Source organism: Miscanthus floridulus, chromosome 8, assembly GCF_019320115.1.
Source record: "Miscanthus floridulus cultivar M001 chromosome 8, ASM1932011v1, whole genome shotgun sequence".
Lineage (NCBI taxonomy): Eukaryota > Viridiplantae > Streptophyta > Magnoliopsida > Poales > Poaceae > Miscanthus > Miscanthus floridulus.
This window is the reverse complement of record NC_089587.1, coordinates 109,387,465-109,403,439: the sequence shown is the minus strand read 5'-3', so window position 1 is coordinate 109,403,439 and position 15,975 is coordinate 109,387,465. Positions and strand designations below refer to the sequence as shown.

The 15,975-nt window shown below is 41.6% G+C and overlaps 1 pseudogene; it reads left to right on the top strand.

The window, feature by feature from the left end:
• Positions 1-2,965: 2,965 nt before the first annotated feature.
• On the top strand, positions 2,966-14,655 carry LOC136477141 (1-phosphatidylinositol-3-phosphate 5-kinase FAB1B-like; annotated as a pseudogene).
• Positions 14,656-15,975: the final 1,320 nt, after the last annotated feature.

Sequence of the window (15,975 nt, the reverse complement as noted above, 5' to 3'; positions counted from 1 at the left end):
GCCATAGGGAAAACCAATATAGGCTTCAAAAACGAATACAAACATAGAGTAATAATAAAAAGTAAACGCTACAGAAAAAGGCTAACATATTGTAAAAACATAACATACGTTGTGTAGAAATGAGTAGAGATGTGCAACATAAAAGATAAAATTAGATGGTGACTCTATTCTTAATTAAGCATATGCGATGCACCATAGCTAAGTGCAACTTAAAAAGTATGATTCACCAAAATCTATATGCCAGATCCACACCTGCACTAGTACAAAAAACTTCTTTAGGGGCGGTTAAAATGAATTTTCAAGAGCGGTTTGCCCAACCGTAACTATGCCACCGATCGTAAAGATGGGGCGTCCCCAGCGACGGGCTTTTAACCGCCCTAAAAATTTATTTCTAGGGACGGTTCAATTAGAAAATCCACCCCTGAAAATTTTCAGGAGCGATTGCCGTAGGAAAACCACCCCTACCTGAAAAATGCATTATCAGGGGCGGCTAAAATACGAGAACCGCCCTTGTAAAATCATTTTCAGTGGTGGCTGCTGCAATGCAACCATCTTGAAAATGTTTTTTAAGGACGGCTATTGCAATGCAACCGCCTCTGAAAATATATTTTTAGGGCGGTAAGCTGAACCGCCTCTGAAAATCAATTTCAAAATTTTGAATTTGAAATTTCCCGCCATATTTGAAATCACGTGTTCCAACCAATTTTCATACCCGATTACAAATGATTCAAATTAACTTCATAAATACACAATAGTGGACTAGTTAACAAATACACACATGATCAACAAAGTATTTGTAGCACAACTTCAAATACATTACAAATTATAAGTCAACATTAATTGTGCTGCTGCCCAAAGAATGAAAAGAAGGGATGCCTGCATTTTAAGCGAAGAGACTCAAACTTGGGATGTGTTGCATACTCCGAGGCATGATCATAGAATAAGCCCTTCGGATTAAGAACCTCCCGCATCATGAACTTACACAAATCATCTTGAACAAGTTGAACATCGGATTGGGTAATTACTTCATTTGGCCTCGTCTGTTCATGCTGCACAAAACGAAAGGGGAACAATTAGCTAGATTCATATTAATGAACATATGCATATGATATGGTTCGATAGATCAACTTACGTCTTCAGGGTTATTGTAGTAAATCTCGTTGGTTCTCAGCTATTGACATACATAGTAGCCACAAAGCACGCTTTCGAGAGGCTGCTTCAAGCACGGCAGGTCGGTGACATGCGAAAAATAATACAGTGAAACACATTGAGACATTGTAATGGGGCATACACCTACAAAATTTAGTAGCACTAGTAGTAAAGCAGATAGGACATCAAATTAATCTAAAAAAGATAGGACATCAAATTGACTAGCAAACATATTGAGGCATTGTAATGGGGTGTACAATTTATTACACGATATCCGTGTCAATTATAATGAGCTAGCTATTTTTGTTAGATTTAATCAGGTTTGGTTCATCCTTAAATCAAATAAATTTCAAAAACCTTAACAAATGCTAGTGCAGTAAAAGGATTAACCCTATATCAAGAATTGACAGAAGGTTAACTCAACTTAAATATGTGTCTATCGTTTGCATCTATTGTGAGTTTAAATAGAAAAGATAAAAGAGCAGCGACGTAAACTGATTCGGACATTACAATGAGATGACGATGATGATTTTATTCTTGAACATATGAGATGCACCACCACTAGATTTTCAACTAAATGGACATGATTCACCTCACGCTATCATACAATATAAGATATTCAATCAATTTTAACATCAGATAAGAAGTCTGATAAAAGACTAACTTACCCCTCACTAATTAGTTAGTTTGGTTATTAACTCTTTAAGTTTCTAGTAAGGCATTGTTTTAAAAGGCATGCATGTATGTCATTGATTTCGTCTACCAATTATGAGTCATTTTTAGTTAAGATAGTATTTAAAAGGCATATATGAATGCATGCATGAATAAGGTTTAATAAAAGGCAAGTACGTATAGATGTAACTGAGCAATATAGAATATCTTATAGTTTAGGTCTTTAGGATAAATTTTAAACCAATACATTGTAGTATTTCATAACAAAGGAGTAGTAGTAAAGCAAATATCACACTAGGTCACGAGATTGTTATGCTAACAATATCGATAAAAGTCCACATCAATAAAACATCGCAATGTAAGTTCACATCAATAAGATGTCTCAATGTATATACTCACTCTATCCTATAATATTGTACATTTTAGAGATTTTTTAACAAATTAAGCGAGAACATAAAAGATGCTTGTGTCCTTACTTATTCCCAATTAGACCTTCTTATCAATATAATTAATGGTGATTGATTAATAAATGGCAAGTATTTATTGTAAAACTTTTTTGTCACTAGAATTCCATATATTTGAGTATAACTTTTAAATACTTTTTATGTACTATATATATTACATGACAGAAGAAGTATAGCATGAGTCACCAAGCGGCACAAGTATACAAGTTTTTAAGAAAAGGCGCAAAGCAATATAAAAAGATAAAATACAAAATCAATTGAGGATGACTGGCCGCAAATTGCTCTTATTCATATACGACACGCTATGTTGCAAATTGAAACACAACAAGCTAATAAAAAGCATGAATCACCACTAAATCGCGTATTGCATACACCGATACACGTAAGAAAAACCAATGGCCTTAATTATAATAAATATAAAGCATGTAAAATATGATACGAAACACAGAAACAACAGGGCCACGTAGAAATAGCTGGAGTCCATAAAAAAATAACGATACTGGCGGCCACTTGCTGTGCAAAGGTACGGTACAGTAAGTTTTCTTTGAGCCAATTGATTTATGCCCCAATGCAAAGGAAATCCACAATAAAGTGTGGAATGAAACCCAATAACAACCGCGGATAGCGAAACTCGAGAGAGGTAGAAGAAGCCGGTGGCGCCAAGAAAAGCAACTAAAAACAGAAGGAAGAAAAAGGGGAAACACATAAATCAAAATCAAGAAGAAGAAGATTTGAAAAAACGGAGACGCGTCAGTTAATCAATCTCCCCCTCCCTTTCCGTCCCCGTCCCCGTGAATCCGCACCCTCCAGCCTCCCGTGCTCCACTGGCGCCCTTCTGGAACCCTCAGCCCTCAGCCCGCCTAATCTCAGCCCAAGTAATTAACCTCTTGTTCTCTTAACCCAAATTAGTTCCCCTCCCGCGATTCCTAGCTAGTTGCTTCGCTTCGATCTCAGCCGCGCCGCGCCGAGTTGTTCGCGGCGAGCTCGGAGTCTTGGTGCCCAATTCGTCGAGGCTGTAGGGCTGTGAGTTGCTTCCGCTGCTGCTACTGCTGCTGCTGCCGCCTCCGCCTCCGCCTCGGTTAGTGATCTGATCTGGTGGGCGGGTTGCGACGCGGCGGTGGAGTGGTTTTGGCTCTGGGGGAAGCCAGCTATGCGGATTGCGGCGTCGCCGGATTGAGCATGAGGGGTGGGGCTGCTGGCGGTGGAGGAGGAGGTAAGCGTGGCGCGGATGATGGGATCGCCGGATGGGCGGCTCGTGGAGTTGTTCGGTGCGGTGAAGTCGTGGATGCCGCTGCGGGGCGACCACTCTCCGCCGCCGCCCGCGTCGCAGTCGCAGTCGGCCGCGGCGGCTGGGCAGCCGCTGCCGCATGACTTGTCCAGAGACTTTTGGATGCCGGACCAGAGCTGCCGCGTGTGTTACGACTGCGACGCGCAGTTCACCATCCTGAACCGGCGCCACCATTGCCGGCACTGCGGCCGCGTGTTCTGCGCCCGGTGCACGGCCAACTCTGTGCCCCGCTCACCGGGGGACGCCGCGAGGGAGGACGGCGAGAGGATCAGGGTGTGTAATTACTGCTTTAAACGCTGGCTGGAGGAAGCCCCAGCGCGCGGGGATGCGGCGGGGCAACAGCCGACTAGCCCATCCCTGTCCGCCGCTAGCGTTAGTTGTGACAAGTCCAGCTTCACTGGGACGAACGGGCAAATGTCGTCCTATGCGAATATAAGCTACTCCGATTTTGCGTCGGTGCCGGTCCATGGAGAGGGTAACTGCGGCGAGGATGACGGCTATCCTGAGAAGCAGCAGCCTGCTATGGATACTGCTCCAGACATGGAGCCTGCAGCTTACGTTGACAAGTCGTCCGATCAATTCAACTTTTGCTTGCAGAGGTAAGACTTTTCCATGATTCGTGCTTTGTTGTTTAAAAAATTGGAACCTAACAGTCTCAATGCTATTGAGAACAAATATTATTTGTGAATATAAGTTTACATGTGCATTGATTGACTGATTTGGAGCTTGGATCTGTGCTTGTGAGATGCTGTTGCATGTTATAAATGTCTTGGGTAGAGGTGTATGACAATGTGTACTTTCTAGTTGAGCCATAATATTTTCTTTGTGGATCATCGAAAATAGAAATATCAGTCTTTGAACTCTTTGGATATTCTTTTGGAGATATCATTCTTTTGCATCAGGTGCTTCTCTACTCTCAGCAACTATTAGCTAAAATTCTAAGTACATAACTTTCTGGTTTCTGAGTTCTGTCATGTGCTCCTAGGCCAGCATGTATCAGGTAGACTTGTTGAGCTACAAGAAGTTCTCTGTGGATGCTTGGGCATAGCAGAAGGGCGGGCCTGGTGCAAGCGGTAGTCTTACCGCCTGTGACCGGAAGGTTCCGGGTTCGAGTCGCGGTCTCCTCGCATCGCACAGGCGAGGGTAAGGCTTGCCACTGACACCCTTCCCCAGACCGCGCACAGAGCGGGAGCTCTCTGCACTGGGTACGCCCTTTATGCTTGGGCATAGCAAGTCCTGGTATTTGCAGCTTTTGGATATGTTGTTTGAAAAGTGCTTGTCCACTTACTTTGCTATTGGTATCAGGGCCATTTTTTCGTACGTCACCTCAAACTCTAGGACTCTACCGTTATTCGGAGCTGCACTAACTCCTAGGGCCCAGTCTCAAGATCTACTTAGGAGATAAGTTTTATTTAAAAATTAGACAGCTCTGCCAATTGATAGTTTGTTTTGATTTATAAGATTTGTTTGGAGGCCATCTCTATTTGAAGGGATAATCTATTTTATTGAAAGTCATATCTCTATCCCACTCCCTGTGTACCCATTAGTGCTTCTCTCCCTGCCAACTCTGGTTGACAGTTTCCCGTGTTGCATTTTAGCTGCTGCGTTACATTCTGACTTGCTTGTCCTTATCAGGTACCCACTCTCCTTTAAAATGAAATATACTCAGTTCGGTTCATCATATCTATTGTGTTTTTCACTTCATTTTGCCAAGGAATGTGCCTATTCTTTAGAGGAACAGTGATTTAGCTAGATCCATGGCTGTTACATTGCAATGAGAATTTCATTTCTTGTATTAGCTGATTTATCCCTCATAGCTCTAATGAATAGTAATATAGATAATAGAAAATTTTATTTTGAATCCCAAGTTGCATTTGTGTTGTTAAATAACATTTATTTGTGTTAGGAGTGACGATGAAGATGATGACTACACAGTTTTCCGTCCAGATTTGGAAGAGCAGCACATGCAAAATTCTGATGAATATTATGGACCTATGTATTTTGATGGACATCATGTTGACTGTAGTGATGACGCAAAAGAATCTACATCCCCAAGGAACGATTTGACAACCTTAGCTGATTCCTTGGGAGCAGATAAGAATGAAGATCATAACGTTGATGAGTTCTGCAATGCTCGGTCTTCTTCCATGTATAGCATGGAAGTGCTAGATAATGAGCCTGTAGACTTTGAAAACAATAGCTCACTTTGGGTATCTCCAGAACCTGAGGACGAAGAGGATGATCACGATGGTGAACATGATGATGATGAGGGGGTGGATGCTACAGGAGAGTGGGGATATCTACGCTCAAACAGCTTTGGCAGTGGGCACTGTCGAAGTAGAGATAAGTCAGCTGAGGAACACAAGAAAGCCATGAAAGACATTGTTGATGGCCATTTTCGGGCGTTAGTTTCTCAACTGCTTCAGGCTGAAAAGGTACCATTAGTTGATAAAAGTGGCAAAGAGAGTTGGCTAGATATAGTTACTTCTCTGTCTTGGGAAGCTGCATCTCTTTTGAAGCCAGATACCACCAGCAAAGGCGGTCAGATGGACCCTGGTGGCTATGTTAAGGTGAAATGCTTAGCTTGTGGTCACCCAAGTGAAAGGTAAACAAATTCTATTTTCCAATTTCCATGCATCACTATTCACATTCATATGTCTTGATGATTTTACATCTATATATGGTTGAGCGTCATAACCTTATAGTTAATTGAAACTGAAGCTTTGTAATTCAATTGCCCTCTGACACCACTTGATGTGAACTTGCTTTGTTTTTATTAATCTACAGCGCTTTGAGTTTCATAGTGTGTTACTGTATTTATCTGTGCATTTCTTTGATCTCCACTTGAGATTTTTTGTTTTATACATCAATTTCTTTATTTACAGTTTCGTTGTAAAAGGAGTTGTTTGTAAGAAGAATGTTGCTCACCGGCGTATGTCATCAAAAAAGGAAAAGCCTAAAATCTTGATTCTTGGTGGTGCACTCGAATATCAGCGCGTATCAAATTTGCTTTCAAGTTTTGATACATTACTGCAGCAGGTATTGCCTGTGAATTCCAGTCTATTCACACTTATGTTGTAAACAGAAAGGACACTGACAAGGTTATAGATAGCTGCTGATAGGGATGCACTCTCACAGTTTTTTTTTTTAACTCCAGGAAACAGATTATTTGAAAATGGCTGTTGCGAAGATCAAAGCGCACCAACCAAGTGTTGTATTGGTAGAGAAATCTGTGTCTCGTTATGCTCAGGATTTATTTCTAGAGAAAAACATTTACCTTGTTCTGAATATCAAAAGGCCACTGCTGGAAAGGATATCACGCTGCACTGGTGCTCATATAGTTCCCTCAATTGATTATTTGTCATCCCAGAAGCTTGGGCGCTGTGATTTATTCCATGTAGAGAAGTATGTTGAAGAGCATGGGACAGCTGGGGAAGGTGGGAAGAAAATGCTGAAGACCCTTATGTTTTTTGAAGGCTGTCCCAAACCGTTCGGTTGTACAGTAAGTATTTACCTTTTTTTGTCTCAAACTACTGTGCTCTGTCTTTTTCTAGTGTTAGCATGGTCACTCTGTACCTTGGTATACTTAATTACTAAGGGGTAAGTGAGTTCATTGCTGGGGTACCTGGAAAAGTTTGCAATTAAGCTGATTTAAAGTATTCCATGCAGCATGGAGATTGGAGGATATATGATTTAAAAAGATTAATGAAATTGAGGTTATTATGTTAGTTGTTCTATAAATATGGCAGAACCAATTGCTCTGTCCATGAGCAGCATTTTCCAAAAAGTGTGTAGCTGTGATACATGTTCCTTGAATGCTTGATTAGGCCACTTTGTCATCATCTCATGTAGATAAATGATCTGCATTACCTGTGTTAGGAAACATATGTATATTAAAAAAGAGGTTGCTGCAAAGGTCATATATCTAACTTCCTCTGATTCCGTAGATCTTGCTCAAAGGTGCTAACGGGGATGAGCTAAAAAAGGTGAAGCATGTTGTGCAATATGGAGTATTTGCAGCCTACCACTTGGCACTTGAAACATCATTCCTTGTGGATGAAGGTGCAACTCTTCCAGAACTCCCTCTGAAGTCACCAATTATTGTAGCTTTGCCAGACAAACCTTCCAGTGCTGATAGGTCTATCTCGACAATACCTATCATACCAATCCCTAGTGCTTCATCACCAAACAGTTGCCTGCAAGCATTTGGCTTGCAAAATGATGATCTGACATTTAATGGTACTAAACGAATGGAACAAACAGCATTGGGAGCTGCTTATGATGAAACGGCATCTGTTCAGATCAATAGCCAAAATGGACATATTACCTGTTTGCTGGATATGGTCCCTCAGCCACCTGTTGGTCCCTTGGTTCAGCAGTCGAACATTCACTGTCCTGATGGTACTGGAGATGTGAACATAAAAATGAATTTACAAGGCAGCCTACCTGGAACCACTAGAAATGCGCTGGTTAATGACTTTAGTGTATCGCCTGCTCATCCGATGAATTTGGTGTCAGCTAAGGGTGACAGTGGTGACAAGGTAGCAGATAAGCCGGCTGCTCCTCTGAACGTACAGATTTCTCATGATGATGACAGCGTAAAGGATAATTCCGTTGCAAAAACAGATGAAATTCCAGCGTCTCCAGCAGACAATCAGAGTATATTAGTTTCTCTATCCTTTCGTTGTGTTTGGAAAGAAACTCTGTGTGAGCGGCCACACCTTCTTCGCATAAAATATTATGGTAACTTTGACAAACCTTTAGGCAGATTTTTGCGTGACCAAGCTATTTGATCAGGTTAGACTGAGGTCTTCCACATCTATATTTGCTTTTAAACCTTATATTGTATTTAACTTTCATTTTTATTTCAGAGCAACCTCTGCCAATCTTGTGAGCTGCCACCAGAGGCCCATGTTTATTGCTATGTTCACCCCCAAGGCAGTTTAACAATATCAGTAAGGAAACTTTCAGTAAAGTTGCCTGGTGATGGTGAAAATGATGGTAGAATTTGGATGTGGCATAGATGCTTACGCTGTCCTCGAGTTAATGGGCTCCCTCCAGCAACTAAAAGAGTAGTGATGTCTGATGCTGCCTGGGGCTTGTCTTTTGGAAAATTTTTGGAACTTAGTTTTTCAAATCATGCGGCAGCAAGTAGGGTAGCTAGCTGTGGTCATTCACTTCACAGGGATTGCCTTCGCTTTTATGGGTACATCTTATCTCTTATCCATCTTATCAAATCGTTAAGGGTTGTACCTTACATGTTTGCATTTCAGCTTTGGTGAAATGGTTGCTTGCTTCCGATATGCATCAATTAAGGTCCACTCTGTGTATTTACCACCACCAAAACTTGATTTTACTTCTGAGCATCAGGAATGGGTAGAAGAAGAAGCAAATGAGGTAATATGAAGATGTACTTAATGTAAGAGCCTGTGTGTGCAATAATTCCTCACTGATGCTGATTGCTAATGATTCAGGTGGATGACTCAGCTGAACTTCTGTTCTCTGAAGTTCTGAATGCACTCCACAAAATTTCAGGAGGAAGGCCAATTACAGGTTCTTTTGATGGCAACTTGAAGATTCTCGAGTTGAGAAGAAATATTGGAGAACTGGAAGAGATCCTGGTGGCAGAGAAGACTGACTTTATGGTTAAGTAGTTTTGAATTTCTTTATATAATGTTTTATTCAATCGCCCACTGTCCTACCCATGTCTGCACAAATAAAATTTCTTTAGTAAAGCTGTTCTCTGATTATTGGAGTTTTCATCTCCCAGGAGTCATTAAATAATCTACTGAAAAAGGATATGAGAAAGGGACAGCCATTCGTTGATATTCTTGAGGTTAACAAACTAAGGAGGCACCTATTACTTCTGTCTTACTTGTGGGATCAACGGCTGAAATTCATTACAAATTCAGGTGGCAAGTACTGTGATGCACTAGCTGGTTTACGGATTGGGAGTGGGAATTCTGATTTTAATGGTAAATCAGTTGGTGCCAGTCCAGCCCCAAAGTTAGAGAAGGGCTCAAAGGTCACAGAAATTCTTTCAACTGCTAAGGAAGGGTTGTTACAACAGAGCTCTTGTCCACCTCATGGTGAAGATGAGGTGTTCAACCAAGCCAATGAGTCTAATGAAAATAGCTCAGGGAATGTTGCAGAATTGAACGGCACTGAAGATTCAATTGCCAAAATCAATCATGCTACCAGTGCAGATGTTAAGGATCGACTGGATAACCAAGAATCCAGAACTGGTGTACGTAGGGTTGTTTCTGATGGACAATTTCCAGTTACTACTGATATTCCAGACACATTGGATGCAAAATGGAGAGGTCAGAATGGACCTGCCCCTGATTCAAACTTGGCGAAACCTCTACCCTCTGTCGAAGACACAGCAGTTGATGTTAAAAGTCAAACCAAGGCTGTGCATACTTCTACTTTCACTGTCCGGTCCGGAGATGCAGCAGAGGAATTACTTAGTTGGCTTAAGATGCCATACATGACATCAAACAGTTCCTTAAACACAACCTCTAGTTCACCACTGAGATTTACTTCTTTGGCTGACTACATTCCTAAATACATCGAATTGTTTTGTGAGCTATCACAGAAAGGTGGAGCAAGACTTTTCTTACCTACTGGAGCTAATGATATTGTTATTCCTGTATTTGATGATGAGCCAACAAGTGTTATTTCTTATGCACTTGTTTCACCCATGTACTGCTTCCAGTTGTCCGATGAGAGCAGCAAAAATAGAGAGAAAGATTCTTCGCTTCCATTGCCTGTATATGATTCAGGAAATTTTAACCCATTTCATTTGTTTGAGGAATTTGGATCCCACTATGATGTTACTTCATCAGTGTCTGGAGTTAGAGGATCCTTAGCTCCTGATCAGGTGCATTTGAGTGTTTCTTTTGAAGATGGTGGGCCACTTGGGAAAGTCAAATATAATGTTACATGCTACTATGCAAAAAAGTTTGAAGCACTAAGAAGGTCTTGCTGTCCATCTGAGCTTTATTTTTTGAGGTCTATCAGTCGATGTAAAAAATGGGGAGCACAAGGTGGTAAAAGCAATGTGTTTTTTGCGAAATCTTTGGATGATAGATTTATAATAAAACAAGTTACAAAGACAGAGCTTGAATCATTCCTTAAGTTTGGCACTGAATATTTTAAATATCTGTCAGAGTCCATAAGCACTGGAAGCCCTACATGCCTAGCAAAAATTTTGGGGATCTATCAGGTATGTTCTTTGAACATTCTTCATTGTTGTTACACTTCAGCTGTATCAAAAAAATCTTCATCCATCCATTGATTTAATACAATTATGTTCTGTAATATTAATTGGCACCTTATGAGGAAAATGGCTCTAGCAATCAAGCAGAAACTTTTGAAAACATAGTTCTGTATATCAAGAATGACTGCTTTTCAAACACGATCAAATTGTATAGTTTAGCTACTAGCTTGTTGAAACAATAAAAAGCATCTTTTTGTTCCATGCAAGTCATAGATATGATGCTTCCAAAGGAAAAGATAGCTTTCTACGCATAAATGTGAAAATGAAGTTGGCCTTTCTTTTTTTAGAAAACGCAGGAGAGCTGCGTTTCATTGTATTAAAGAGAAGGGGTGGGTCCTCAACAGGATCCTCAATCATACGGGGACCAAATATGAGTGAGGCAATTACACAGACTCAAAGCTCTTGCACATAGCAACACTCACGACTCAACCTAGCTCAACTGCCCTAGAATGCAATAGAAAGCCCTAGCCCCTGCAGATTCTTCGCACCAGCCATGCACCATAAGCCGTGCTCATCCTTCAGTTCACACAAAATCATGTTAACTGAAGGAGAAGCCCCCTCAAACACACAAGCATTTCTATGTTTCCAAATAATCTAGGCGCCAAGAATAATTAGAGTGTTCACTCCTTTTTTTGTGCTCCTTTTTAACTTTTCTCATCGTCTTGCGCCACCAATCTACAAAGCTCCTTTTCATTTTGTGGGGGGACTAAATCTGTTAGGTCCAACGGATGGAGGAATCTGAACCAAACTTGTCTTGCCACAACACACGTTGTTCACAGGTGTTGTATCGTCTCATCTTCTTGATCACATAGAGGCCATTTATCCGGATGAGAGAGGCCCCTCTTAGCAAGCCTATCTGCTGTCCAACGTCTGTTTCGGATTGCCAACTACAGAAACATTTTGCATTTAGCCGGAGCCCAGGTCTTCCATAACCGAAGCCAAGGCTCAAAGGTCACAGCACCCGGGAAATAGGCTTTATAGGCAAGATTTGGAGGAGTAGCATCCGCTAGCATCTAGCCTCCAAATGTGATGATCCTCTTGGTCATGCAAAGACTGTTGGCGCAAGATTTTCAATAGAGTAACAGTGCAGCCAATGATCAGTCCAGAAAATAGTGTTGTTTCCATTTTCTACCTCCGTAGTGACCGCAATGGTAAAAAGGGCTATCGAGTTGGGATGCAAGGGAAGCTCAAGGTCAGTCCATGGCCGATCAGCTCTGGTCTTAAACCATTGCCATCTGATTTGTAGTGGCCATGCCATTACCTCCAAATTGGGGATGCCTAAGCCTCCAAGATCCAATGGTCTCAAAACCTTCTCCCAAGCCACTAGACAGCAGCCTAGTGGCTTTGACAATATTTATTATCCCTTTGGACCCCCTGCATTATTCATCAAATTTGGCTGAGTTCAAAAATTATTTATGTTTTGGATTTCCAAATTCGAGTTATCAAGTCCTTAGTATTTGGGATCAGACCCACAGGTAATAGAGCATATTTTTTATAGATACTCCCTCTTGTTGAAAAGTAATACCAAAATTATGTGCATTGAAGTTCTATTAATCTTGACTGAAGATATTGTCTATAATAAATTCCTTCAAAAATAGCGTGAACAAATGTGCCATAGTAAAATGGTTGCGTAGACTGAGTTATACCTTTGTAACCTATTATGAGTATTTAATAAGCAAAATGTATTGATGAAAGCAGCATCTTATTGACTTCAAATTAAACTGCAACATTTCTCTTTTTTATTTCCTGACTGGAGGGAGTATTTTAATTTTGTTGACTTGATATGTTTAGGTTACTATTAAGCATGTAAAGGGTGGCAAGGAGTCAAAGATGGATTTGCTTGTGATGGAGAATCTTTTGTTTGGACGGAATATCACCAGGCTCTATGATCTAAAGGGATCTTCAAGGTCAAGGTATAATGCCGATTCAAATGGTAGCAACAAGGTTCTTCTTGACCAGAACTTAATTGAAGCAATGCCAACTTCACCAATTTTTGTTGGGAACAAGGCAAAGCGGCTACTGGAAAGAGCTGTTTGGAACGATACTTCTTTCCTAGCTGTAAGTTTGCATCTATTTGTTCTCATCGAAGCTTATAGAAAATGTAGTAGTTTCCAGAGTTATCTTCAACTTCAATTTTTTGTGTTCAACAACCTTGAGCCAGATTTTTTGGATCAGAATCTGGCTTCTTATTAGCACCGAAGAGGATGGTTCGTGACTCATAATCATAGCTGAGAATTCTTGTTTTTAATCTCTATGTTCCCATTTAATCCTCTTTTAGCGGACCTATATTCATTTGTTTTCCTCAAGTTCTTGTATAGTCGTAGTACACAGTGAGAGCAACAGAGAAATGTGGTGTGTGTTGTAATTGGGTTCTCGTCCCTTTTTCTTAATATAATGAAGCACAGCTCTCCTGCTGTTTTCGAGAAAAAAAAAGAGTAAGAGAGAAATTGACCTTTCTTTCTTTTAAAAGGGTAATCTTTAATATGATAAATTAGAAGATATCAGATTTTGTTGTGTTTCCAGTATTAAGAGAACAATATTAAACTGCAGATAAAGGAATATCAACCTGCATGGCATATTTCCACTTTGCTTTCAATTTTGATTTAGATGGTCCTGAGTAGCTTTGGACCTTAATAGTATCACTTATTGCATTGCTGTGATTTATGTGCTGAGAATAGCAAACAGGACGGTGAGCTGACTGCTTAAAATAACTTGCTAAGGCATCTTGGTCATTTTTTACTTGATATGTGGCTCCATCACCTGAAGTGCTGATGCTTCCTAGTTTCTGAGCAGTCACACAATGACAAGTTCATACCTTGTACTATTGTAATTAGATTACCTTTTTTGTTTTTTGATATTCTGTAGGCTTTTCTCCTTTTTTTTGTTTCTCTTACTCTTAGGACTTGTAAGGTTCATTGTAGTCTGTAGACCAACGAGAATTAGGTATATATAGGCAGACACTAGTGCACTTATAGTAAAATGAAAATATGAGGTAGACCTAATCCCAAACTCTGATGCTTGCGCATAGTTACATTAATGTGCTCGCATGTTTTTCAGGGAATCGATGTGATGGATTATTCCTTGCTTGTGGGAGTTGACGAGGAGAAACATGAACTGGTCTTAGGAATTATTGATTTTATGAGGCAGTATACATGGGACAAGCACCTTGAAACATGGGTAAAATCTTCTGGCATTCTAGGTGGGCCGAAGAACGCATCTCCAACTGTCATTTCACCTATGCAATATAAGAAGCGGTTCAGGAAAGCCATGTCTGCTTATTTTATTGTCATTCCTGAGCAATGGATGCCTGCAATAACCAATCCAAGCAAATCATCATCAAATATTTGTCAAGAAGATTCTCAAAATGGGTCTCAAGAGTGATAGGATGTCTGACTGATAAGTCCGGTTTTTGTCATGTCCTGTCGTGAAAAGTGCTGAACTCTGCTATGGCTGCTCCTGGTGCATCCAAGTGATCTTCCGGCTGACAGCATTCTCTTGTGCTAATTGGCACTGGTCCGATTGCACCATTGAGTCCCTCTCAAGCATCGGACGTGTATATTCTCAAAACTGTAATTATGTCTTAGTCTTAGTTTTCTCCACTTTTCCGTCTATAATAAATCAGTTCATAGTGTCGTCACTTCTCTGTCGTCGTCGCTTAAATTTTGTTGGATGTATAGAGCGAGCAGGACGGTGAATTCTTTTGTTTTTGTAAACGGTCCTCGTATATTAAGTCTTCGATCTGTCATTTTTGGGGGGCTATTGCCGTCTGTCATATCAAAATAAAAAGCCTGTTTTATGCAGACGTGGAATCGTGTATTCAGTAATGCTACCTCTGTTATGCAACTATGAGGTAAGTGCCATTTTAAGTGCTTCATGTTAAACCAAACTTCTAGTAAATAATATTCATATTTATAAATCGTAATTAATTTATTATAAAAATATATTTCGTAATTAATCTAATGATATTTATTTTATATTATAAATATTTATATATTTTTATCTATAATTAGTTTAAGGTAATATACTAAAACATGATATTGTTTTAGAATTGTATTCTTTTGAGGACGAAGGGAGTAATATTTAACAAGCACAAGTTCCCATCTGTAAAAACTTCCTTGGTCCGTCGTATTTCCTCTCGCTCGATTTAAATAAGGGTAATGCTCGTTCGACGAATGCGCATCTTCGCTGACCCTGCGGACCAGGTACTGGTGGCCCATTATTAAAAAGGTAAAATTGGCCATCGGACGCTGAAAAATGGTATGGTCTCTCTTTGCTAGTAGACATAAAATAAAGCAGTTTGCTATTGGACATTAATGTTGTTGTCAAATTTGCTCCTGAACATCATGCCGAATAAAATATTCATTTCTGGCTAAGAAGGTGAGAGAACGTGCGCGAAATGTCCCTTTTGCTCCTGGCTCTTTCTTCTTCCCCATCTCCTTCTCTGCTCAGGCCAAGCTCAGTCGCCTCCATGGGCGAGCTCGTCCCCATCCCCGGCAACCTCGTCCCCGTCCGCGGCGAGATCGTCACCATCCCCGGCGACCTCGTCCCCGTCCGCAGCGAGCTCGTCCCCGGCGACCTCGTCCATGGGTGGCCCAGCCGCCCCCAGCAGCGCCCGTTTCTTCTTCTGCAATGGCGAGCGCCCGCAGCCTCTGCTACGGCATGGCCCCGGCGGCGCGGCCCCTCACGCGGACGGATGCAGCAGGCGCAACGGCCCCTCGCGCGGCTATGGCGGAGCAACCCCTCACGCGGCCCTGCCCGGCAAGCCCCGGAGCGAGCGTAGCTCCAGCGGGCGCCCTAGCAGCGTCCCCAGCGCAGGCACAGGTGAGGCCGTGCTGCGGCGCGGGTGCAAGCATAGGTCCAACTCCGACGAGGCGCGGGTGCAGCCATGCTCCTGCGAGGAGCACAGCTCCGGCGAGCCCCGCGAGCACAGGACAAGCCCCGCCATGGCCGCGAGCTCTGAGCTCGCAGGTGCCTGGCCATGGAGGAGGCGACCACGGAGGAGGCGAGCTCGGCCATGGAGGCGGCGAGGCTTGGCCTGACCCGAGAGCAATTTTGACAGAAACTGCTCCATTTTGCACGTCCGAGCAAAGAGAGGTAACTTTCAGTGTTGAGTGGCTAAT